This window comes from Capsicum annuum, chromosome 11 (genome assembly GCF_002878395.1).
Source record: "Capsicum annuum cultivar UCD-10X-F1 chromosome 11, UCD10Xv1.1, whole genome shotgun sequence".
NCBI lineage: Eukaryota > Viridiplantae > Streptophyta > Magnoliopsida > Solanales > Solanaceae > Capsicum > Capsicum annuum.
Window position 1 is genome coordinate 159,471,486 of NC_061121.1, and position 27,002 is coordinate 159,498,487.

Genomic DNA, 27,002 nt, shown 5'->3' on the forward strand with positions numbered 1-27,002 from the left:
TAAAGGGATCTAGCCATCCACAATTTAATTAAGCATGGGACTTTTGCCACATGTCTGCACATTTAATTAGGCATGGGAATTTGACCACATTCTGTCACATTAGGTAAGGGACTCCAATGTCATGCCATAATTTAGCTTTAACCATAAGTTATTCCATTCGACTAGGTTATCTAATCTTAAAAGATCTTTTTAAGCAAAGGACTTTAACCTCGAGCCTTTTCATTGGGCAAGGGACTTTGACCTCCAAGCCTCTTCATAAGGTAAGGTACTTTAACCTCAAGCCATTCATAAGATAAGGGAATTTCACCTTAAGTCATCACAACCATCATTAGTTGACATTTAGGACTTTACCCTATGCCCATGCATCATCATCCATTCAATATAACATTTTAAGGACTTTATCAATTTTAATCAATTTAACATTATTCATGACCACATGGTTCTTATGGGAGCCTTCATTGCTCAACCATCTTAATAGGCCAATGCCTTTATTCAAATCATCACACCATTCATTTTTATGGTCATAAAGACCCTCATAAGATAATCACATTTTACAAGTATTCTTTTACCACACTTTACTTCAATACACCATTCAAGTTCATATTTCATGTTGAGGGACTTCAACCTCTTATTAGTCATTAGCTTAAAAAGGTTATCATCACACCTTATATTGCTGACAATACCTTTAACCCAATCATTATCAATTATTTATACTCATTAGGCCATTGCTCTAGCTAAATACACCAACAACATATTACTAGACAACTCACTTAGATATTTTCATAAACAACTTAGGTGTGTACCTTCAACAAGCCAAAACCTTAGGTGTGTACCTTCAACAAGGCTATACCTTCATATTAAAAAACATATAACAAGCACCCACGCATACAATCTACCATCAATACCATCTATCTAAACAATTATAAGTAAAAATCATCATTATTCATTATTAGGTATTCTCATGCTAAACATGAATAATGAAGTCCAATTCTCCGAAGGGATAAGGAATCAAGCTATGCATTTCGACTCTATAGTTTTAATTTTGCTTAAACAATCCAACTAACCTATGTCTTGCTTTTCATCAATCCAACGCCTAATCCCGTTCCAAATTTAAAATAATATCACAAGAATACTATGAGTTGGCTCAATCTAACAAGGTGTAAACCTAGCCTACCCAGACGTCAAAGAAAGCTCAAAAACTGGTAAACTACCAATTTTTCCTTCTGAGAAGTCTTCTCAAGATGCTAAGCTATCAAAAATACATTCTACTCATAAATTCAAGAATAATGATATCCATATTGCACCATTATACTTTAGGTCCAAAAATCATACCAATAACCCATGTGGGTCCCACTCACGAAACATGCATATTTGAAACCAACCCAATACAATATCACTCTCAAGGAGTTATTACCCTTATAAATGGGTGAAAACCAAGCTAAATTGTGTCTAAAATCAAGCGCTAAGTGTTTTGGGGTTTAGAGCAAGAAGTCAAGAATTTAACCAACAAAAGGTTGATCCTTACCTCAAATTAAAAGAGAATTGTGAAAATAAATGTTAATCCAGCTCCAAAGTCACCCACGAATCTTAATTTTGATATATCTCACTCTTTAGGGTTTTTGCTCTCAAGTAATGGATGAAAATGGCTGAAATCACTACATTGGGGTCTATTTAAAGAAATACGAGGTGTCAGGTCCTGCTATTGTGGTCCAGGACCTACGACCACAACTTAGTGTATCAAAAGTAGATGTTGCAATCGCAACACTTCCTTCCTATGATTGAAAAACTTTCCCTACCAAGGGTACAACTATCATGGCCCTTAGCTTGCTATTGTAGCTGCACCAAATGAAAGATGAAACTTGGAATTTCCTCTAAGTGTACGTTAATCCCTCGAGACTAATCTGGAATCCCATTTATGCAAACAAACTATTTAACCACAAAAAATTCAATATTCTGAATGTAATGGAGCAGTCAAAGTTTCCATCCGAGGTTGTTTCAACTAAATGTGGGTTCCACACCCATATTTCTAATTTCTCAACTTTCCAACTAATAGGTAGAATGAGCTCGGGTGCCTCGCGATACGAATCAAAGGTCTACCTAGCCTAAAATCAATATTTCGGAGCTGCTGGAGCAGTCAAAATTTACATACGAGATTGTTTTACTAAAGTTTTTACCCAGTGTCTTTTGGAAATAACAAAGACTTCTAGATAGGGGATTGACTTTAAAACAAAATGAATTGTCTAATAAATGAAATGTTAGCTCTGTTAAGTCATAAATGACTTAGGTCCGCTATAGAGAAGATATAATGACAAAAGTAAGTAAAAATATAGAAAATGACCTGAAGGTTCATTATAATATCCACTACAAAAGGAACTTTTTTTCCCAAAAGTCAAGGATTACGATATACCTGAAGTATCAAACATGAAAGGATATTGGGTTTTCATCTCGCGCTTACTCTCCCAAGTGGCCTCTTCCACTAAACCTTAACTATAGGAATCTTCCTAGTGTGCAACGGCCTAACCATTTTCTAAAATGAGAACAGGCTCCCCTGTAAAAGTCATACACTCATCCAACTAGATTGCGTACAATCTATGCATATGAGATGGATAAGGAATATATCGCCGCAACAAGGAGATATGGCCAATTGGATGAACAGTGGAAAAATCTAGAGGTAACACTAACTCATAGGCTACCTTAATAACTGTGCAAAGAATCTTAAAAGATCCAATATATCTGGGACTGAGCTTGCCCATATTACGGAACCTCATCATACCCTTCATGGGTGATCCGTAAAGAAATGATCACAAATCCCAAATATCAAGGAACAAATCCTATTTTCTGTATACAACTCTGAACCACTCTCTACCTATCCTGAATCACCCTGACTCTATCCATTGACTTCTAAAGAAAATCAATACCACGGGGCCTAACCTCAGAAGCCTCAACCCATCCAATCAAGGAAGATATATCCTACCATACAAAGACTTAAAAGGCTCTATCTCAATACTCAAATGATAACTGTTGTTGTATGTGAAATTTACCAAGGCTAGGTGCTGCTTCCACTGCCTCCAAAATTCTATAAAATAGTCTCGAATTATATCCTACAGAACCTAAATAGTCTTCTCAGATTGGCCATCGGTCTGCAGATGAAAAGATATACTAATATCCACCTGAGTGCCTAACTCCTCTTTAAAAGCTCTCCAAAATCTCAAAATGAACACAGAACCACAATCTAAAAGAATAACAATGGGCAGACCATACAAACAGACTATCCTCCAAACATAAACATGGGCTAACCTCTCAACACTGAAGGAAATTAAAATAGGAATTAAATATGCTGACTTGGTCAAATGAAATACATTGACCCAAATACCATCATAACAATAGGAAGTGTGAGTCAAACCACTTACAAAATCCATGTTAATCCACTCCCATTTCTACTTAAAAATGGGTAATCTCTGAGTCAAACCACCGGGTCACTGATTCTCAGCCTTTACCTGCTGACAACATAGGCAACAAGCTACCATGTCTATTGCATCTCTCTTCATGCCTCTCCACCAATAATGCATCCACAAATCTCTATACATCTTAGTTTTACCGGGATGAATGGAATGTCCAGAGCTGTGATCCTCATGCAAAATATACAAAATCAAGTCATTGATCCTCAAAACACAAATACGACTATCAAATCTCAAAACATCCTTATAATCTATGGTGGCCATCTCGAACTCACAATTCAACACTTGATCATGAAGGAAGTGAAGCTTACTATTTTTTAACTAATGATCCCAAATCTGCTCAAATAATGAAGACCTCGCCTCAACACTAAAAAGGATCCTCCTAGGGTCTGAAATATCAAGGAAAACCATCAAGTTTGTTAAGGACTAAATGTCATATGCCAATAGCCTCTATGAAACTAAAATACAAGCCAAGCTACCCATACTCACAGTCTTCCAACTCAAGGCATCTGCTACCATATTTGCCTTTCCTAAATAATACAAGACGGAAATATCATAATCCTTAAGCAACTATATCCGTATAAGTTGAATAGCATTAAGATCCCTCTATGTCATAAGATGTTGAAGACTCTGATGTTCGATTAAAATCTCACAATACAAGCCATAAGGATAATGCCTCCTAATATTAAGCACGAAAACTACTATCACCTACTCCAAATCATGAATGGTATTGTTGCACTAGCACACTTTAAGCTATCTAGAAGCATAAGCAATAAGACGACCCTGTTACATTAACACACAACCAAAATCGATAACAGAAACATCACAAAATATGGCGAATCCCTCCCCCTATATAGGAAGAGCTAGAATAAGAGATAAAGTGAAAAAATATTTAAGCATTCCAATGCTCGACTCACACTCCTCAGACCATTATAAAGGAATTTCCTTCCTAGTAAATCTAGTCATAGGCATTAAAATAGTAGCAAAACCCTCAACTGAGTATCTATAATAACCATCTTAACCAATGAAGCTATGAACCTCAATCGGAGATATAAATCAAGCCCAATCAGGAATCACCTCAGTCTTAGGTGGGTCTACCATAATACCATCCTTAGATGCCATATGTCAAAAGAATGTCACCGACTCAAGCTAAAACTCACAGTTAGAGAACTTGGCAAAAAACACATGATCTATAAAAGTTTGGAGCATAATCCTTAAATGTTGTGATGCTCCTCTCTAATCCTCAAATATATAAGGATGTTAATCGATGAACACAATCATCATGAAATCTAAATAGGGCCTGAATACTTGGTTCATCAAATTAATTAATACAGCTGGGTAGTAGTCAACCCAAATGACATCACTAGGAATGCAAAATGATTGTAATGGGTTATAAAAGCTGCCTTTGGGATATCTTTAGCCCGTATCCTCAATTGATGGTAACCATATCTCAAATCAATCTTAGAAAATAATGCCTCACCCTAAAGCTAGTAAAACAAATCAGCAATGCGAGGCATAGGATAATGGTTCTACATTGTTACCTTATTAAGCAGCCTACAATAAAAACACATACACATGGAGCCTTTTTTTTCTTCACAAACAATATAGGAGCTCCCCAAGGGGACACACTTGGTCTAATAAAACCCTAACTAAGAAGATCCTAAAGTTAAAAATTTTGGCAGGAGCAATATGATAAGGTACAATAGAAATTGGTTGGGTACAAGGCTTGAGATCAATCACAAATATAATCTAATAGATAGGGGGAATACTAGGTAAGTCGATAGGCAACATATCAGGAAACTAATAAACAACAGGAACAAATTCAAGCGATGGACTCTACTCAATAGCATCACAGATATAAGTAAGGTAAGACTCGCAACCCATCAAAATAATTCTCCTAGCACACATATAAGAAATTATCCCCATTGGCTGATGGCTAACAGCTTCCTACCACATGACTGGGGGTATACTAAGCATGGCTAAGGTAACAATCTTGGCAAAAATAATCCATGACTACATGATAGTGGGATAACCAATCCATTCCCAAAATCATATCAAAATCCACTATATCCAGGATAACAAGATCATTATAAGTATCAACATCACTAATAGTCACAACACACAATCTGAAAACTCGATCCACTACTAAAGAATCACCCACAGGAGCAGATATGCAGAATGGCACAATAATAAGTCAAAAGACAACTCTAATTGTGGTACACAATAAGAAAAATATTTCAATAAGTGGATCCCAGATCAAATAAAGAAAGGCTCGACTAGTGGCAAACTAAAATCTTACCTATACCAACAGCATCTAAAATCTCAGCCTCGGGCCTTGCAGATAATGCATAAAACTAACCATGCCTGCCATATAGCTTGGCACCTGATCGACCTCCTTTCTTGCCTACCTAAGAACCTCCTCGAGTACCCTGAAAACCACCCTTGTGAATATGAGAACCACGATTAGTTGAGGGATGAACTTCTATAATAAAGGAAACACCCTGAGCTAAAACAATAATTGTCGCATGACTAAGGCAATTTCGCAAATAGTGTCCAGAGATCCATATGTAAAATAGGAAAGATGAGCTAAACTAGAACTAAAAGATCTTGCTGACCTAGAGTAACCACTAAGACTAGAATAACTATATGATGAACCTCTCAAAAACTTACCACTGCCCTTACCAGGGTGATCACTAGCACTCCATTAACCTCCATAAATAATCTAAAGCATTGTTGAACAGGTCGACTAGGCTGACTCTGATTTTGATAGGATGGATACGGAGGATACCTACTATGAGAAATACCATCTTTGGATTGGGAACTATGATAGATCCCACTAAATCTTCCCTAAAACCTTTGCCTCTTATCATGACCCTCACGACCCTTATAGTGTATCTTCTTCATCACATGAGAGTGATCCGATACCTTAGCAAAAGACCTACTTGTAGCAACTAAACTCTAAGAAGATATAAAAATGGGAGTCTCAACCCTCTAAAAAGAAATGAACTCTTTCATACTCAATATGAAGAATAGAAGTCGCATGCCAAACCAACTCATTAAAATGAGCCTCATACTCTTCAACTATCATGGAGCCCTTCTCCAATCTAGAGAATTTATCCCTCAAATGATCTCTAAGGTTGTGAGGCATATACTTCTACAAGAATATCTCGATGAATTAAGTCCATGACAAGGGAGAAGACTAGCAGGACTAGAATCTATAAAATCTCTCCAACAATATTAAGCCAAGTCCAACTGACATGTAGTGTAATCTACATTATGAGTTTCAACATGGCCCATATTAAGGAACCTATCCTAAAAAGTAATTAAAAACACATATGCATCCTTGCCCGGTACACCAGAATACCTAGGAATAGCCAATCTCAATAATCTACCCAACATCTTCTGCTCTTAAGAAGACATAGTAAAATGAGCAACTACCGGTATGGAAGGAACCTCAACTATGGGAGCCACAACTATGGACTGCACCCCCGCATCAGTAACACATTGATATGTAGACTATTCACCATCAGATGGTGCACCACCAATTGAAACCAATAAATGAACCAACGCATCCCAGAGAACTGAAGATGAAATAAACCCTGTTAGAGCCCTGGCTGATCCCTGGCCCACTGCTGGCTGGGCAGAACAATCTCTTCCTCAAGAGTGGAAATAGAACCTAGGGAGCGTGTACTATCTCGGTCACTAACAAGGGACATATCATGCGGCTATCCACAACCTCTAGTTCATCCACAAATAGTAGTAGGATCCCTAGGATCGGTCTCGGTACCCTTATCTCACAATAATAGCATGTGTCCTAGCCATATGCAAAAGAGTAATGTCGAAGGAATAGTTCTATAGACCAACTCTAACTCTTATCATGATATGAGTGAAATATATAATGAACTCTTAAGAATGTCCCATAACCTCCAAAAGATAGGTAATGGACATTGTTGTTCTGATCTCCAGGACTCTACTAGAGACTTGCTCTTGTACCAACAATATTAGTGAAATCTAGGCTCTGATACTAATTTATCATGACCCTATTTACGAGTTATTATGGCACCTACTAAACTCTAACAGTAGGTAAGCCAAACCATAATATGAGCTAAAAAATAGGTTAATTCAATAGAAAATGCCCAACAAAGGCAAAATTCAAGAACACAATGTATAAAAAAGTAAGATGTTCAAAATAGATAAAATAGTCAATAAAAGATACCATCCTATGACCTGGTAGAGCCAGTACAAGAGCATCTAATATTATTATAACTTATGGACTTAAAATATTCAACAATATAAGTCTCGATAATAAAAGACTTAATATAGTGATATAAGGAAATTTGCAACTCAAACTCCAAAACCTCACCCTATCTTCGGATAATCAACACCATACTAACATCAATAAATAGTGGCAACTAGTACTCGGATATGCACCAAAAAGGTATATAAGTGTAGTGCGAGTCCTATAACAATGGGTACAAAGTAGGCATCATTAGCCGACTTAGCTAAATCATGATATAAGTATGATAAAATGCAAGATAACATAACTAAATCAAAGTACAAAAACGAACTTGAATCATCTCTAACACTGTTGTACATAATAAGTAATTACACTGGAATAATAGTATAACATAAGGCAACAACACATGCCTATATCAACGTGCATAATAAGAAACAATGAATAACAATAACTTATCATAAAATATCAAAACAATCAATCATAAATATAAAATTACCTCCCACATGCCAATTAGTGCAGAAAAGTAAATAACTCATCACAGTCTCCGACACGGCTGGAGACCACACTCAAGATGGAATAATGCAATAAACCAACATAAAACTGACCTTCATCGTTATGTGGCCATCATCCCACAATTAGCATCAATCGATCATTTACCAATATTTTACAATTTACCAACATAAAGCAAACATATCATTAATATTCACTAGTCACCACTTATTATCTAACCATCTCTTATGAACTAGTTCATTTGAGTACTAGACATCATATAACCTCTAGTCATCATTTAACAACTAATCACCATATATCAGCTAATCATTAATTATCAACTAGCAAATATTTATTAACTAATTGTCCTTTACCAATTAAACCTCATTTATCCACTAGTTATGATTAGCCACTCAAACAATATCCACTGCTAATCCTTATTCATCACTAAGCATCAACTATACTTTTTTATCATTAATCAACAATTATCACTAATCCACTAACCATCATAAATACCACATTTGGGTTATATCCGACATCCCTAATATCAAAATCATACCCAAACTACGTATGAACAAATATATATATATATATACATATATATATATAGGGCATAACTGAACTCAAATGGATAGATGTAAACATTGGCACTCAATATAATCATCCTCTAACCTTGTTGAACATTAATATATCATCAATCAACCTCCGGCCTTACCAGGTATAAGTCTATCATCATAGTAATCCACCGACCTTGTCGAGTATCAACATCATCATAATCATCCTCTGAATTATTAGGTATCAATATCATATTAAACTCCTTCATCCTAGACGGGTATCAATATCATCATAATCATCTTCCGTCCTTTTATGATATCAATATCATCATAATATCCTCTGGCCTTGTCAAGTATTAATATATCAACATCATCTTCCAAAATTTAACTAGGTATATAATCAATGCCATAAGTACCAATATCGTCAAGCATCAAGATTTATAGCATAATAAATAGAATAAATTCCCCATATAATCAATAATCATAAAATCTAGCACAAAACATAACAATTGCTAACATCACCAATATGAATGTTTTCTATTTGATTACTAGCATAATTGTTTATCATGATCATAACCATATGCAATATCATGAGAAATGACTTATAAATAGTACATTCAACGGCTTATCATTAGCATAAAAAGTATTTTATCAATGGCTTGATCAATAGCTATTCCATGGCCTGATCTATAGCTTATTCTTAGAATAGTCAATAACATAATGTATGGCATAGATAATATCATAGTAAAGGACTAATTCGATGGTACATTCACTAGTCTTATCAATAGACAAAACAATAGCATAATAAATAGTTCATCATAAGTTTAAATAATAAATCATATATATGGCATAATCATTTAGGCATTACTTCCAACATCATTCACATATCCAACAAGTACCAAGGTTCCTCAATAATGCCTCAAAAGGGCCCTCTCCAAATATTTAAGAAATATATAAGGGCTTCAAAAGAACTAATCATCAAACTCAGCTTAAGGTGGGTCAATGACATGACCTAACTCGAGGCCTTATTGCAATAGGTGTCCCATGTTCGATTGGGACTAGAAACCACCACCGTTACCCAACCCAACCTATAACCGCCTGCCCTAAGTTGGCTGAATTTCTAGCATATCATAAGATAGTGTTAAAACTCACATGAAGATTCTGTGATAGAATCACGATCGTGACCGACCCAACCGAGTCCAACCATCACATACAAACTATACCAAGCCAAACCAAAACCATAAATCCAACCATAACCAAATAGGTTCAATTAATAATTAAATATGTAATCCCAAATAAAAGAGGATGGAACAACCAATAATACAGTCAGCCTATGTCAGCCCCAATACCAATACCAATGATAATGCTAACACTCATAACTAACCCGCCCATTTCAATGCATAGTAGTACCACAAAAGACTCTAACCCAAGGAATATAAAAATCTAATTGGGATATGCCCTCAACCATAGCCAAAACCAATATCCATAAATAATCCAAATTATGAAATTTCATCCATGAAATGAAGCCTTCCAAAAAATAAAAGCTCACTACTTCAATCTAAAGTTGACCCCCAAATGTTTGATGCTAAGTAGTATGAGTAGGATGATCGGTTCCAACATCACGTGAAGATACAACTGCCTGAAGACGAGTTAGTGGGTGAGCGCTAGCATGACCTTAAGATAAGGAAGAAATAATGCCATTTATGATATCTAAGTAAAACCATCCATATGCGCACAACCTATATAATGTATATATAACCATGGAGGAAAAGAGAACTGGGTTTAGCATGCATTTAAAATCTCTAAAATAGGTATGTGAAGCTTAACAATCTTAAAACCACCCACGAGCTATATGGTTTCAGTGTAAACACTGAATAGGCCCTGATGTGTGTAGCTGCATAAATCTGAGATACCATAAGAGTCGGGGAATTCCAAGTACCCTTCACTCTCCATGAACATATGTACAGTGTACCTAGAGGATTCCTATGTACCTCCTAAGTATCATATAAGGTCGCCATGACCTACCCCTCATGTCGACAAATATGAGTTTTTAGTATTAATCCATCGGACTCCCTCCTTCACGATTAGCTATCACAACCTGCCATTATTACCCAATTAAAAACATTTCTTACCAAACCATTATTCCACTATTATTAACCAAGGCAATTAGTAGTGGTATCGTCATACCGACTATAACTTGCAATTATTACCCTTAGCCAAACCTTTTAGTGGTCAAGGGATTCCTATGTACCCATATACTCTATTATCCAATTAAGTTGGGGGATGCCCATGTACCCCACAAGTATTCATTACCGTATTAACTTGGGGGATTCCTCTGTACCCCACAATTATGTTTATTAAGAAAAATCATTCCCAAAACATTCAAATTATTCATATCATTTAGGGTTTTTTTACCAAGTTTAAACCATGCATAAGTTCCATTAGAAATCCAACGGCATAGTGAGATCATTATCATAGGCATTTCATCAAACATAATGGTGGCATAGTATTTCCAAAACCACAGCTAATTACCAAGCAACTATTCGCATGCAACCAATTATCCAAAACCACAACAATGCATATAAATGTATAATTAAAACATGAAAAAAAACATAAGCAAGTTTTTATAACCAACACCCCCAAGTCATATTTCAAAACCAAAAATCATACAATATTCAAATCATGAAAACATTGTATAAAATCTATGCCTTTATTTTGAACTAACAATGAGGGAAGAGAACATGTCTTACACTAAGAAGGTGATGGAGAGAAACCACCAAGACAAGCTTGAATTTACTCCTAAATATGAAACCCTAGATTCCTTTGCCAAACAACTCTAGAGAGGATTTAAGAGTGTTTTTTAAGTGTTTAAGAATAGAGTAGTAGGGAAAATAACCTTCTAAGTTTAATATAAGTTGTGGGACCTTATTAAGATATGTGGGGAAATGTCCAGATTGTCCGTACTTAAACTGCACTTAATTCCCATCATAGGGTACGGCTGACCCTTATGAGTCCTACATATCCTGTACAAGTGGTACGCACCTCTTGTACCCAAAGCTTTCCCCCTTAGACCCAACATTGTCCAAGGTAGGACACATCCAAACCCAAGTCGTATTAAAGTGTATGAATAGTACCCATAGTTGTATCCCTAGCATAATAAAATCCAGGAAGATTGAACACTGACTACTGTACGAGTCCTAGGAACGACTCATACCTTTGCTTATAGCTTATGGTGAGCCACTGGTACTCAGATCCAACTAGTTCTCAAGTTGAAGGTTAAGTGGAGTAACCAAACAACCTATATCCACAATATGACTCATACCACCTAAGTCGTACATATTCTAGTAACTAAATCCATCCAACAACCAATATTGGTTAGCATACGACTGGACTATACCACTCTTATACAAGTGTATGACTCATTTCTTAAGTCATGTTTTTCCCAGAAACTAGGGTCCATCATTATCCCCTTGCTACAAATAATATGACCAACAAAACTCACAGCGTTCAACGAAAAATCATATTTAGAGAACTTGGCATGCAACTGTTGTTCTTTTAAGGTTTAGAACACCAAACAAAGGTGATTAGCATGATTTACCTCACTCTTTGAAAAACCAAAATGTCATTAATAAAAGCAATGACAAAAAGATCCAAGATCTACCTGAAAACCCTATTCATCAATTACAAAAATGCCATTGGAGCATTAGTCAAACCAAATGACATCACCAAGAATTCAAATTGCCCATATCGAGTACGAAAACCTGTCATAGGGATATCCTCCTTCCTAATCTTAAGCGATGATACCCATACTAAAGATCTATCTTAGAGAAGAACTTGGCACCTTGCAACTAATCAAACAAGACATCTATCCTTGGGAGAGGATCTTTTTTCTTGATTGTTACCTTATTCAACTGCTGATAGTCAATGCACATCCAAACGGAACCATCCTTCTTGTGTACAAACAACACTAGCGCACCCTACGGGGATACACTAGGACGAATAAACCCTTCTCTAAAAGATCTTTAATTTGTTCCTTGAGTTCCCTCAACTCTGCCTGAGCCATTCTATAAGGAGGAATAGATAATGGATGAGTGTCAAGAACCAAATCAATACCAAATTCTATTTCACTATCCATAGGAACACTAGGAAGATCATCTAGAAATACCTCAAGAAACTCATTTACAATAGAATTGAATGTAGAAAAGGACGATCTGAGTTAGAATCTTTAACCTGGATGAAGTGATAAAGACAACCTTTAGAGATTAACCTCCAAGCTCTAAGTTATGACATAAATATCCCTCTGAAGAGATAGGAACTACCTTTCCACTATATAACTGGTTCGCTAGAGAACCTAAAGATAACCTTACGGGTCTGACAATCCAAGGATGCATAATAAAAGTGTAACCAATACATCCCCAGAATGTCAAAATCCATAATATCTAGTTCAAACATATCTACCAAGGTCTGCTTCCTACCAATAGATACCACACACCCCTTATAGACCTATTTAGCAATAATCAAGTAACCTATTGGAGTAGAAGAATAAAAAAAATCAGAGATAACCTTGGGATCAAAACCAATACATACAATCACATATAGGATTACATAAACAAGTGGACCCCAGATCAAGCAGATAATACACATCATAAGAGTTCTAAGATACTAGTAATAACATCGGGTGATTCCTCAGATTTCTATCTAGATGCAAGAGCATACAACTTATTCTAGCCTATACCGGTACAAAAAGCAGGAGTAGATGTCAAAGCTGCACCACTAGGTGTAAGAGAAGAAGACGACACAACCAGAGCTTTGACTGGTCCTGATGCACCCTTTTTAACTAGATAATTTATGAGCATATGGCCTAGCTGGCCCCATTTAAAATACTTGTCCCTTCTTTCACCACGATATCCCCATTGAAGATGACCACAGAACCAGCAAGGAGGGCATGAAAAAGCTAGCAGACCCTCACTCGCCTGAGATTAGGCACCCTATTCCTAGAAATTATCACCACTTTGCAATTACGAGTCACTCGACTACCTCGGATAAGGAGCATTAGCAGTAGAAAAGGGACACAAAATTCCCTACTATTCTTTGGCCATTTACCTCTATATCGACCGCCCTACTGCTGAGCACTACTTTGCTTAGAGAACCTACTCTTTTTACCTATCCTTTCCCCATACTCTGTCTGTTTTCTCTTTTATTTCTCCACCTATTATATATGGATAACCAACCTCTAAATATCTATATCTTTTATCAGTAAAGCAGTCTTTCTTTTAAGGATCAGATCTTGAGATAGACTAGTATGACCTATCTCATTTTTGGCCTCATGTTAGCCCCCAAATTAGGAGCATACCTTGATAGTTGATGAAACTTCAAGGCATATTCATTAACAGACATTTTGCCTTGCTTGAGATTCACACACTGCTCCATCTTCTCTTCCCTCAGCTCTTGAGTAAAGAATGATCCAAAAAAGCATTAAAAAAAGCATCCCATAACGACAACTCCTCCACATTGTATCTATCTCTATCCCACTCTTTGTACTATTGGTAAGCAACATGCTTAAGCTGATAAGTTGCAAAATTTATACCTTCCCCAATTATGGCCTACATAACTTTGAATATCTTTCTATTTCATCCAAGAAACCTGAGGATCCTCCTTCACTTTCACACTAGTAAAAGTAAGAGGATTCATCTTTATGAACTGGCCAATCTTTATGGCCGGAACAGATAAAACACCAAATGCATCCCACTCAACCTGAGAAGCGACCAAAGGAGTAATAACATTAATAGATTAGTGAATTTCCATATTAGTCACCTCACCCTAAGAAAGACTAGTAGCAACAGAGAGAACCCTAAAATAATCAAGGATAAAAATAAGTGTGAACTACAATTGTTGGATGTACCCCATCAACATCATCTTAGATGGGACAAAAGAATTTCCTTATGTTCCAGATCATCAAGGCAGAATTTGAAAAGTGAAAAACAACCAAATATTAGAGATGAATCCAAGACTCAAAGTCCAAGTGTAAAATTAGAGTACCAAGAAAAGAAAACATTCCTAAATGACCTGTAGCCTCTCTCAGGGGTGTGGCATGCTACACACCCCTAAAAAGACTCTACCAGACACAACTTTGTGGACTCGTAATTGGCCATAAACCTAAAGCTCTGATACAAACTTGAAATGACCTGACCCCAGGCCTTATCATAATGGGCATCGTAAGTTCGACCAGGATTGGAGACCACCCCCATTTCTAAACCCAACCTCCATCCATCTACCCTTAGTTAGCTAAATTAAGAACATATAACAAGATAGAATAATGGTTCATATGAAAAATCTTGGATAGGATCACGACCATGACTGATCCAACCAAGTCCAATCGTCCCATACCAATCGTCCAACCATACCAAGCAAAACCAAAACAATAAATCCAACCATAACCAAATAAGTTCTATTAATAAATAAATATATAATCCTAAAATAGAAAAACAATGGAACAACAAACAATACAGGTAGTTTGTGTCAGTTCTAATACCAATACTAATGTTAAGGTTGACACATATACCGATCTTTCCCATACTAACCCATAGTAGTTCCATAAAAGACTCTAACCAAAAAAATACAAAATTCTTGTTAGGACATACCCCCAATCATAGCCAAAACTAATAGCTATAAAAAATCTAATATATGAAATAACATCCATGAAATACAGCCTTCTGAAAAAATGAAAGCTCACTACTTCAATCCAAAGCTAACCCTTGAATGTCTGAATGCTAAGTAGGAGAAGTAGAACGGTCAGTTCCTACATTGTGTATGGATACAGCCGCCCGAATATAGGTTAGCAGGTGAACACTAGCATAAACTTAGGATAAGTATGAAATTATTCCATTTAAGAAAACCAAGTAAAATCATCCATATACACATAACCTATACATATATATATATATAACTAAGCCGAGAAAGAAAAATGAGTTTAGCATATATTTAAAACCTCTAACCTAAGTATATGAAGGTTAACCATCTTAAAACCATACACGGTCTATATGGTCAGGTGTAACCCCCTGAATTGGCCTCGATACGTGTAGATGCATGAACCAAAGCTACAATAAGAGTCAGGAATTCCCATGTACCCTTCACTCTTTATGATATATATGTATAGTGTACCTAGAAGATCCTCATGTACCTCATAAGTATCATATAAGGTCTCCATGACCTACTTCTTATGTTAGAAAACATGATTTTCCAGTGTTCGTCTATTGGAATTCTACCTTAATGGTTAGCTATCGCAACCCGCCATTATTGCCTAAATAAAACCATTTCTAACCAATTCGTTATTCCATTATTATTAACCAAGGCTATGAGTAGAGGTATTGTCATACCGACTATAACTTTCAAGTATTGTCCTTAGTCAAACCTTTTAGTGGTCAAGGGATTCCTATGTACCCATAGACCCTATTTAACTCATGGGATTCTCATATGCCCCACAGATATTCATTACTATATTAACTTAGGGGATTCCCTAGTACACCACAAGTATGTTTATTAAGCCAAATTATTCTAAAACTATTTAAACTATTCATATTATTTTCAGTTCTATTACCAAGTTTAAACCTTGCATGAGTTCCATTAGAAATCCAATGACATAGTGAAACCATTGTGATAGGCATTTTATCAAAAATATTGGGGGATAGTAATTCTAAAACCAAAGCCAATTACCAAACAACCATTCCCATGAAACCAATTATCCAAAACACATTAATGCATATAAAATCTTAATTAAACTATGAGAAAACTATAACCAAACATTTATAACCAAAACCCCCAAATCATATTTGAAAACCCAAAATCATACAAAACTAAAATCATGAAAACATTGTATAAAATCCATGGTTTAAGTTGGATATAACAATGAGGGAAGAGAACATGCCTTAAACCAAGAAGATGATGGAGACAAATCACCAAGACAAGCCCCAATTTACTCCTTAAGATGAAACCCTAGCTTCTTTTGCCCAACAACTCTATAGAGGATTAAAGAGTTTTTTCTAAGTATTTAAGAATAGAATAGTAGGTCAAATAACCTCCCAAGTGCAAAATAAGTCTTGGACCTTTTTAGGATAAGTGGGGAATGTCCAGATTGCCCTCACTTAAACTACACTTAATTCTTGTCATAGGGTGCGACTGACCCTTATGAGTCATACCCATCTTGTATTAGTGGTACCCACCTCTCATACCCTAAGTTTTCCTCCTTGGACCAAACATTGTCCAAGGTACAACACACCCAAACAAAAGTCTTATTCAAGTGTACGACTAGTACGCATAACATGTACCCCTGGAAAAATAGAATCCAAGAGGTTTGAACACTTTCCACTGTACGAGTCCTGGATCTGACTCGTATCATTTATAGTTGTGAAGTATCTACTAAAATACTCAAATTTACTGATATTGGTAGATAATTAACTGAGTAGGTTGAAAACTCTATCGGAGTTAGGATTGACCCCAAATTCTTTAGCTGACGCTGATGATCTTCGACATAAATCTCTAACTCCCTACTCTAATACTGTGGTGAAACTTAGTAAACACGTGCAAAAGTCTCATGTGAATCTATTGATGACCTTATGTTATCTATTCAAGGGAAAAGTTGTCAAAAAAAGTACTAGAGATCATAGATATACAAACACATGATAAGGAGTCAAAAATAGAATTTCCTAAGAATTCCTTATACCTCCCAAAGATAGGATAAAGACGTTTTTGTTCTAATCCACAAGACTCTACTGGATACTTAGCTATTATACCGATAAACCAATAAGCCTAGGCTCTGATACTAATTTTCCATGAACTAATTTCGTAGGTCATGATGGCATCTTCTATATCCTACCAGTAGATTAGCTAACACATATTTTGGAAGAACTAGTTATGGAAAAATAGAAAATGCAGAAGCAAAACTAAATAATATGAAGGGAGATAGCAAGAAAAAAGAAAATATATTCCTAAAACCTAGTGAAGTTAGGAAAGGATATTTTAATACTACAAAAACAACAAATGAAACTTAAAATAAGTATAAGTACAAGTTATCTCTGAATAACAAAATAGAGATCGGTCTAGTAAATAAGAGGGAGAAAAGGATTACTCCAAACGTCAGGAGCTCACCCCAAATCTCTAATACATACTTTGCATGATGCACACATTATCAACAATAACACATTCTATAATATGCACACAACAAAAGTGTAGTATGAGTACCAAACACAAGGACACAATAGGCGTTAGCAAAGTAAGCTCCAACGATAATGAAACTATAAATAACATGTGAAGCATGAATATAAACTGTAGGCAACTATCCAAGAAACTATACAAAATATTTCTAAGGAAGTAATAAGGATAAACTATTCTATCATAATAGTAATCAAGAACTAGAGTGTAATACTATATACGGCTAACCAATATGCATGTGAAGAGAAAAAGAAGGATACACAGTAGTACTAAATTTTACCCAAAAGAAGAAAAGGTTCATAAACATATTGAAACCTCTGAAACCATGCCACAATCATCCTACAATAAATAACCATAATAACCAACAATAAAGTACAAAACCCCGTATTTCCCCAGCATAATCTAAGTCCCAATACATGAGTATTTGTATATGAAATTTTTGAAATATTGATTATTTTTAGTTTAGAGATTTCTATTTCATAGGAAATTTAATTAGCTTTCTAACGATATAAAATTCTCCCAAATTCAATAACCGGATAAGAAGTTATGGCAATTTTAAATTTCAATCGCAAAACCCCATAATTTTAACCTTTAATGCGTCACATAGAAAGCCAATTTCCCATTTGGAAAATTCCAGTAAGGGTCCACAATCCTAGCACATCATGCTATAGGTTAATTTGACATTTGTCTATTTCCAGTGTCGAAGCGCGATACCACCGCGTTGCGGTGAACTTCCAAGTTCCAATCAATGAAGGACCATGATTTTTGCACATAGCGCCACAAACCAATTTCCCAATTGATCGATTACAGTGACACAGCACAATAGCGCTGCGTCGTGCCAGCCTAGTAAATTGAGATTTTTAGCAAGTTTCGAGTTTTAATTCCAAGGGATTTTAGTACTTTTCCCTTGTCCTAGTTAGCTCGAAACACGAAATTAAGTCCCTAATAACCTAATTGGACATTATTGTAATCAATTTTTCCCCAAAATCAAGAACATTCTCTCAATTAGTAAAACCCTAACCTTCAAGAATCAAGGTCAAATCTCAAGAACTCTCCATCAATCTTTCCGAATTCTTTATCCCAGATATGTTAGATGTTCATCCATGGATCCCTTTCATCCATGGAGTGCAAGTAACCTATTCTAAATGACCATGTTATAATCTTTAAAGTCATTATGGTTTAAATTATGATTTCATGCATGAATCTCCATGTACTATTGATTTTATACCATGTTATCACGAAATTATTGTTATTATTTAATCCTCCATATTTTAATAGTATTATTTATTAAATTAAACCATGATTTAATGATATTATAATAAATTAATGCTATTACTACAAATTCTATGACATTTCTATGATTATATTAAACTATGAACTACAAGTGTTTGATAAAATGTCTACAAGAGTGAGTTATTTAATAAGAGCCTTCGTGTTTTGGCCTTCAAGCTATAGTGTCTTTTCAGTATTATTGTTTTGAGTCCTTGGGATATTGAATACCTGAAAACCAAAGTTATTTATTTAGTCTAGCCTTAGTACATTACAGAATAGTCTTCAGATTATATTATGAGCATTATTAGAATAGTTAGATATCAGTTATTCAACTCAGAACAGTTAAGTATATCAGTATATTTTAGTTGGGAGTACGATTTAGCACCGAGCGATTGTAGGGATAGTGACTTCCCTGTCAGATAGATACAGTAATTAGTAGCAGTCCCTATACTCCAAAACAACTTAGCCAGAGTAGGATATGAGTAGTCACCCATCAGATTAGGCTTGACTATCTCGTAGGGGTCACCTATCAGTTCAGGATTGACAACCTTAGTCCTTTAGACATTATATCAGTTTAGTAGATCCACACAACTATTGTTAGTAACCGTGGTACGGTATTAACACCCTTCCAAATGGGGTTATAGATTGGACCTCAATTAGATCAAATTAGAGAACGTTGGTTAGATGATATCTCCTACAGTCTCAGATATAGTCTCGGCTATACTCTTAGCTCAGTTATTCAGTCTTAGTGTTATTTGACCAAAGCATACATATTTTAGTTATTCCAGTATTTTAGTTTATAGATTTTAATCATTTATGTTATATGCTTGGTCATGTATCCTCAATATTTATAGATTTCCATGAATTATAATTATCTATATATTCCATGATCTCTACTCAGTACTCCATGCTTTACATGCATATCCAGTTAATTAGTAGTTCTGTTCATAAAACCATGCATACCAGCCAACCTCATTTAGCATACCACTATATTCAAAGTACTGATCGCATACCTTTCTTTTGTGCTATGATGTATCATATCTTTGGTGTTGATGCTCAGTTCTCGAATCACACTTAGTTCCTCAGATCATCAGCAATACAGTAGCATTGGTGAGTCCTCATTATTCGAGGACAAATTATATTACTTTATTTCTTTATCTAAGTAGCTAGTAGAGTTAGTTGGGGCCTATCCCATCAACTCACAGTATCCAATTTAGAGGCTTTTCAGACACTACAATTATTTATTCAGACTATTCAGATTTTAGAATTTTTATCAGATTCATAATTCTGTAGTTATTTCATTATAAAAAACTTATGGAATTTTTGTTATTCTTCCACATTCATAATTATATTATTCAGTGCTCGTAGCAGGTACCAGTTTATGGGTTAGCATGTGGTCTCTCAAAATCGTAAGCATCGTGTAACGACTAGGGGGTAGTCTCGAGTTGTTACAAACTTAGTATTAGAGAATAAGGTTTTAAAGTTTCCTTGTAAGTTTGAAAGTCACGTCGAGTAGAGTATTTTGCAAGGGTGTGTAGCACGCAACAATTATGGATGAGAGGCTACAAGATGTTTAGGAAAAGTTGCCCTTCTTTTAGTATTCATGTCATGCGAGTGAGAATGAGCTCAAGTTAAACTCCCTATCTAATCATTTTCTTTCTTATGTTTACAGAATAAGCCTCCCGAGAAAAATGGAAGAAGGATAGGAACTCAGCCAGCCCCTCAACCCATCCAGGCAGATCCTCTGGATGAGCATGTCTCTTACATAAAATTCAAGGTTTCATCACTACTTTAGCAAAATCCATAACAGCCATCTGATGTTCCGGCCAACCCAGTAGGCAATACTTCTACCACAAGAATTCAAGATTTCAACCAAATGAATCCTCTTTTTTTCCTGGGATCCAAGTTTGAAGAGGAACCACAGGAATTCTTAGATTTAGTTCAGAAGGTAACGGATGCTATGGGGGTGACATCTAGTTAGAGTGCTGAGTTGGCTGCATATCAATTATAGGATATAGCCCATACTTGGTTTATGCAATGGAAATTTGATAGAGGTGTTGATCCAGGGCCTATAGAATGGCAAGAGTTTTTCATGACTTTCTTGGATAGACTCTTTCTATTAGATTTAAGGGAGGCCAAGGTGTTAGAATATATTAATTTGAGGTAAGGCAGTATGAGTGTGAGAGATTATTCACACAAGTTTACTCAGTTAGCTAGATATGCTCCTCATATGGTAGCTAACAGTAGGTCCAAGATAAGTAAGTTTGTGTCTAACATGTCTAATAGTGTGGTTAAGGAGTGTAGTACCGCAATGTTGATTAGTGAGATGGATTTATCTTGGGTGAAGTTCCATGATCACAGATAGAAAACCAAAATATTAAGGAGAGGGAGAGCAAAAATAAGAGAGCTAGGATGGATATTTTTAATTTCAAACAACCAAAGTTAGAAGGTGGTTACCATACTCAGTTTCATTAGAGGTCTTCAACCCCATTACCTTCTTTAGTTGATACCCCACTACCCAAATTCAGAAATAACAATAGGGATAGGGTACCTAGCTCTAAGTCCCCAATTAGTGTTTCCAGTGCTCGTACCAATCCTTTATGTCAAAAGTATGGTAGACACCATTAGGGTGTGTGTAGAGTGGGTAGTGATGTGTGCTTTGGGTATGGAAAGCTAGGCTATCAGATTTGGGAGTGCCAAGTAGTTTCTCAGAAAGGTAGGGATGAGTGCCAACAAGGCCAGTCCCATCAGTCGTCAGTTCTATTAGGCTGCCCAACTCAATAAGGTGCCACTTTTAGTGCTACCAGTGGTCAGCATCCGAACAGATTATATGCTCTTCAGTCCCACCAAGATTAGAAAAATTCTCCTGATATAGTTAATATTATGTTGCAGGTCTTTCACTTATATGTTTATGCTTTACTAGACCCTGGAGCTTCTCTTTCTTTTGTAACTCCATAACTAATCGTCGATTTTGAAATTAGTCCCAAAAATCTAGTAGAGCCCTTTTCAGTGTCTACCCTAGTAGGTGTTTTCATTTTAGCTAGACAGGTATACAGGTACTATCTGATCACAATATCTTAAAAAGTTACTTTAGTTGATCTTATGGAGTTAGAGATAACAGATTTTGATGTTATTCTCAACATGGATTGGCTACACTCATGCTTTGCCTCAGTTGATTGTAGAAACAGAATAGTTCATTTTCAGTTCCCAAATAAACCAGACCTTGAATAGAGGGGTAGTACTACAGCTCTTAGGGGTTAGTTAATTTCTTACCTTAGAGCTAGAAAGATGATATCCAAGGGGTGTGTCTACCATCTTATAAGAGTCAAAGACTCTAACTAAGAAACTCCTACTCTTGAGTCAGTCCTAGTAGTAAATAAATTCTCAGATGTATATCCTGAAGATCTTCCCAGAATTTTTCCCGAAAGGGAAATCAACTTCAGAATAGACCTTCTCCTAGATACTCAACCTATTTCTATTCTGCCATATAGAATGGCTCCAGCTGAACTCAAAGAACTGAAAGAATAGTTGAAGGATATCATAGATAAGGGATTCATTAGACCAAGTGTCTACCCATGGGGTGCACCTATTATATTTTTGTGTAAAAAAGACAGTTCTCTCAGAATGTACATTGACTACCATCATTTGAACAAGGTCACAGCCAAGAATAAATATCCACTTCCTAGAATTAAGGACTTATTCGACCAACTTCAGGGTGCCAGTTAAATTTCCAAGATAGACCTCAGATCAAGCTATCATCAGCTTAGGGTCACGGAATATGACATTCCAAAAATTGCATTCTGAACTCGGTATGGTCACTTCAAATTTCTACTCATGTCCTTTAGTCTTACAAATTCCCCAGCAACCTTCATGGACTTGATGAATCGAGTGTTCAAGAAGTTCTTGGACATGTTCATCATAGTCTTCATTGATGACATCCTTGTTTACTCCCGTAGCATAAATAAACATATAGACAACCTCAGAGTAGTGCTTTAGACTCTTAGAGCTCATCAGTTGTTCGCTAAATTTATTAAGTGTGAATCTGGCTAAGATCAGTAGCATTTCTTGGTCATATTATTTTCAGTGATGGCACTCAAAAGACTGAAGCGGTGAGAAACTGGCCTAGACCTATCTCTCCATCAGATATTAGGAGTTTCTTAGGTTTAGCTGGCTATTACCATCAGTTTGTTGAAGGGTTTTCTTCTATTTCATCCCCCATGTCCAAATTAACTCAGAAAAAAGTAAAGTTTCAGTGGTTAGATTCCTGAAGAAAGAGTTTTTAGGAGTTGAAAACTAGACTCACCTCAGCCCTAGTCTTGACTCTACCAGATGGTTCAGATAGTTTTTTTGTGTACTGTGATGCATCCATAATAGGTTTGGATTGTGTCCTCTTGCAGAGAGGTAAACTCAGAGCCTATGCCTCCAGATAAATTAAGCCTCATGAGACGAATTATCCGACTCAAGATCTTGAGCTAGTAGTTGTAGTGTTTGCCTTACATATTTGGAGGCATTACTTGTATGAGGTGCATGTAGATGTGTTCACAGATCACAAAAGCCTTTAGTATGTATTCTCTTAGAAAGACTTGAATTTGCATCAGAGAAGGTGGTTAGAGTTACTGAAAGATTATGACACTAGTTTTCTATATCATTCGAGCAAGGCCAATGTAGTAGTTGATACTCTTAGTAGAATGTCTATGGGTAGTGTAGCTCCTGTTTAGGATGGTAAGAAGAAATTAGCTCTAGAAGTTCATCGGTTTGCCCGAATAGGTGTCCGCTTAATCGATTCAGCAGAAGATAGTATATAGGTGCATAGTAGCTTAGAATCATCTCTAGTTTCTAAGGTGAAGGGAAAGTGGGATAGAGATCCCAGTCTAGTTAAGTTGAAAGAATCAGTCAGAGATCAGAAAGTGGAGGTTTTCTCTCAAGGGGGAGATGGTGTTTTGCATTGTCAAGGTAAATTGTGTGTGCCTTGTGTAGATTATTTGAGGCAACAAATTCTTGCAGAAGTGCATGGGGCACATTACTCTATTTATCCAGGGGCCACTAAGATGTACCATAATTTATGGGAGATCTATTGGTGTAGTGGGATGAAGAGAGATATTGCAGAGTTTGTGCTAAGTGCCCTACATACCAGCAAGTTAAGTTTGAGCACCAGAAGCCTAGTGGGTCCATGCAGGAGTTCAATATTCCCATGTGGAAATGAGAGGAAGTGAACATGGACTTTGTGCGAGGTTTACCTTACACCCGCCATCAGCATGAATCTTTTTGGGTTATCATAGATAGGATGACCAAATTAGATCATTTCTTGACCGTCCATACCTCTTATTCAGCTGAGCACTATACTAATTTAGGTTGCACGGTGTTCCCTTATCTATCATCCTAGATAGAGGTACTCAGTTTACCTCTCACTTCTGAAAAATATTCCAAAAGGGTCTTGGTACCCAAGTCCACCCCAGTATAGCCTTCCATCCTTAGACAGAAGGTCAAGTAGAACGGACCATTCAGACTCTTGAGGATATGCTGAGAGCATGTGTAGTTGATTTCAAGTGTAGTTGGGATAACCATTTTTCTTTGATTAAGTTTTTGAAAGGTAGCTTATGAGATTGAGTTTCCTTCAGATTTAGCCTCAGTACACCCAGTGTTCCATGTCTCATTATTGAAATAGTGTATTAGTGATCCAGCTGTAGTTGTTCCCATAGAAAGTGTAGATATTCAGAATAGTCTTTCCTTTGAGGAAGTCCCAGTCGAAATTCTTGATCATCAAGTTCGTAGACTAAGGAACAAAGAAGATCTACTAGTCAAAGTTATTTGGAGGAATCAGTCCGTTGAGGGAGCCACTTGGGAAGCTGAAGCAGATATGCGGACCAAGTACCCTCACCTCTTCTTCGCTAATCCAAATTCAGTACAAGGTATCAAATCTTCTTAATATTTTTCTCTATCATGCTCATTTTCAGTCGCATATTATTTTTATTTCAGTCATGCATTCATGAATCAATTCAGTCATGCATTCCATTCATCAGACATGTATATTCATTATGTAAGCTCAGTCCATAAGTTCCCTCAGCTTAACCAGTTTCATTCGGGGATGAATGGCCCCAAGGGGGAATATCTTAACACTTCGTATTTCTCAAGCATAATCTAAGTCCCAAGACATGAGTATTCTTATATGAAATTTTTGAAACATTCATTATTTTTCATTTTAGAGCCTACCATTTTGTAGGAAATTTAATTAGCTTTCCAATGATGTAAAATTTTCCCAAATCCGATAACCGGGTAAGAAGTTATGGAAACTTTAAGTTTCAGTCACAAAACCCCATCATTTTAACCTTTATCGTGTCGCGTAGTAGGCCAATTTCCCATTTGGCAAATTCTACTAAGGGTCCGTGATCCTGGCGCATTGCACCATAGGTCAATTTCAAATTTGTCCATTTCCAATGTCAAAGCGTGATACCACCGCGTCATGGAGAACTTCCAGGTCCCAATCAGTGAAGGTCCGCAATTTCCCCACATCGCGCCACTGACTAGTTTCCCAGTTGTCTGATTCTAGTGACACAGTGCGATAGCTCCGTGTTGGGCCAGCTCAGAAAATTAAGATTTTAAGTCAGTTCCAAGTTTTAATTCCAAGGGCTTTTAAATACTTTTTCCTTGTCCCAGTCAGCCCTAAACACGAAATTAAATCCCTAATAACCTAATTGGGAATTATTCTAATCAATTTTTACCCAAAATTAAGAACATTCTCTCAAGTAGCAAAACCTTAACATTCAAGAATCAAGGTCAAATATCAAGAACACTCCATCAATCCTTCCAAATTATTTATCCCAGATATGTTAGATATTCATCCATGGAGCCCAAGTAACCTATTTTAAATCACCAATTTATAATCTTTCAAGTCAATATGGTTTAAATTATGATTTCATCCATGAATCTCTATGTACTATTGATTTTATATCATGTTACCAAGAAATTATTGTTATTATTTAATCCTCTGCGTTTTAATAATATTATTTATTGAATTAAACCATCATTTAATGCTATTATAATGAATTCATGTTATTCCTACAAATTCCATGACAATCCTATGATTTTTTTAAACCATGAACTACAAGTGTCTGATAAAATGCCTACAAGAGTGATTTATTTAATAAGAGCCTTCATGTTTTGGCCTTCAAGCTTTAGTGTCTTTTCATTATTGTTGTTTTGAGTCCTGGGGGTATTGAATACCCAAAAATCATAGTTTTTTATTTAGTCTAGCCTCAGTACATTATAGAATAGTCTTTATATTATCTTATGAGCATTATTAGAATAGTTAGATATCAGTTATTCAACTCAGAACAGTCTAGTATCTCAGTTTCTTTCAATTGGGAGTAGGATTTAGCACTGACCTAGTGTAGGGATGGAGACTTCCCTGTTAGATAGGCAGAGTCATTAGTACCAGTCCCTGTACTCTAGAACTACGTATCCAGCATAGGATATGAGTAGTCACCCGTCTGATTAGGCTTGACTATCTTGCAGGGGTCAATCGTCAGTTCAGGCTTGACACCCTTTGTCATTTGGACATTATATTAGTTTAGTGGATCCACACAACCAATGTTAGTACCCGTGGCACGGTATTAACACTCTTCCAACTAGGGTTGTAGGTTGAACCCCGATTATCACAAATTGGGAAATGTCAATTAGATGATACCTCCCATAGTCTCAGATATAGTCTCTATTACAGTCCCAACTCAGTTATTTAGTTGTAGTGTTGTTTGACCAAAGCATACAAATTTCAGTTATTTAAGTATT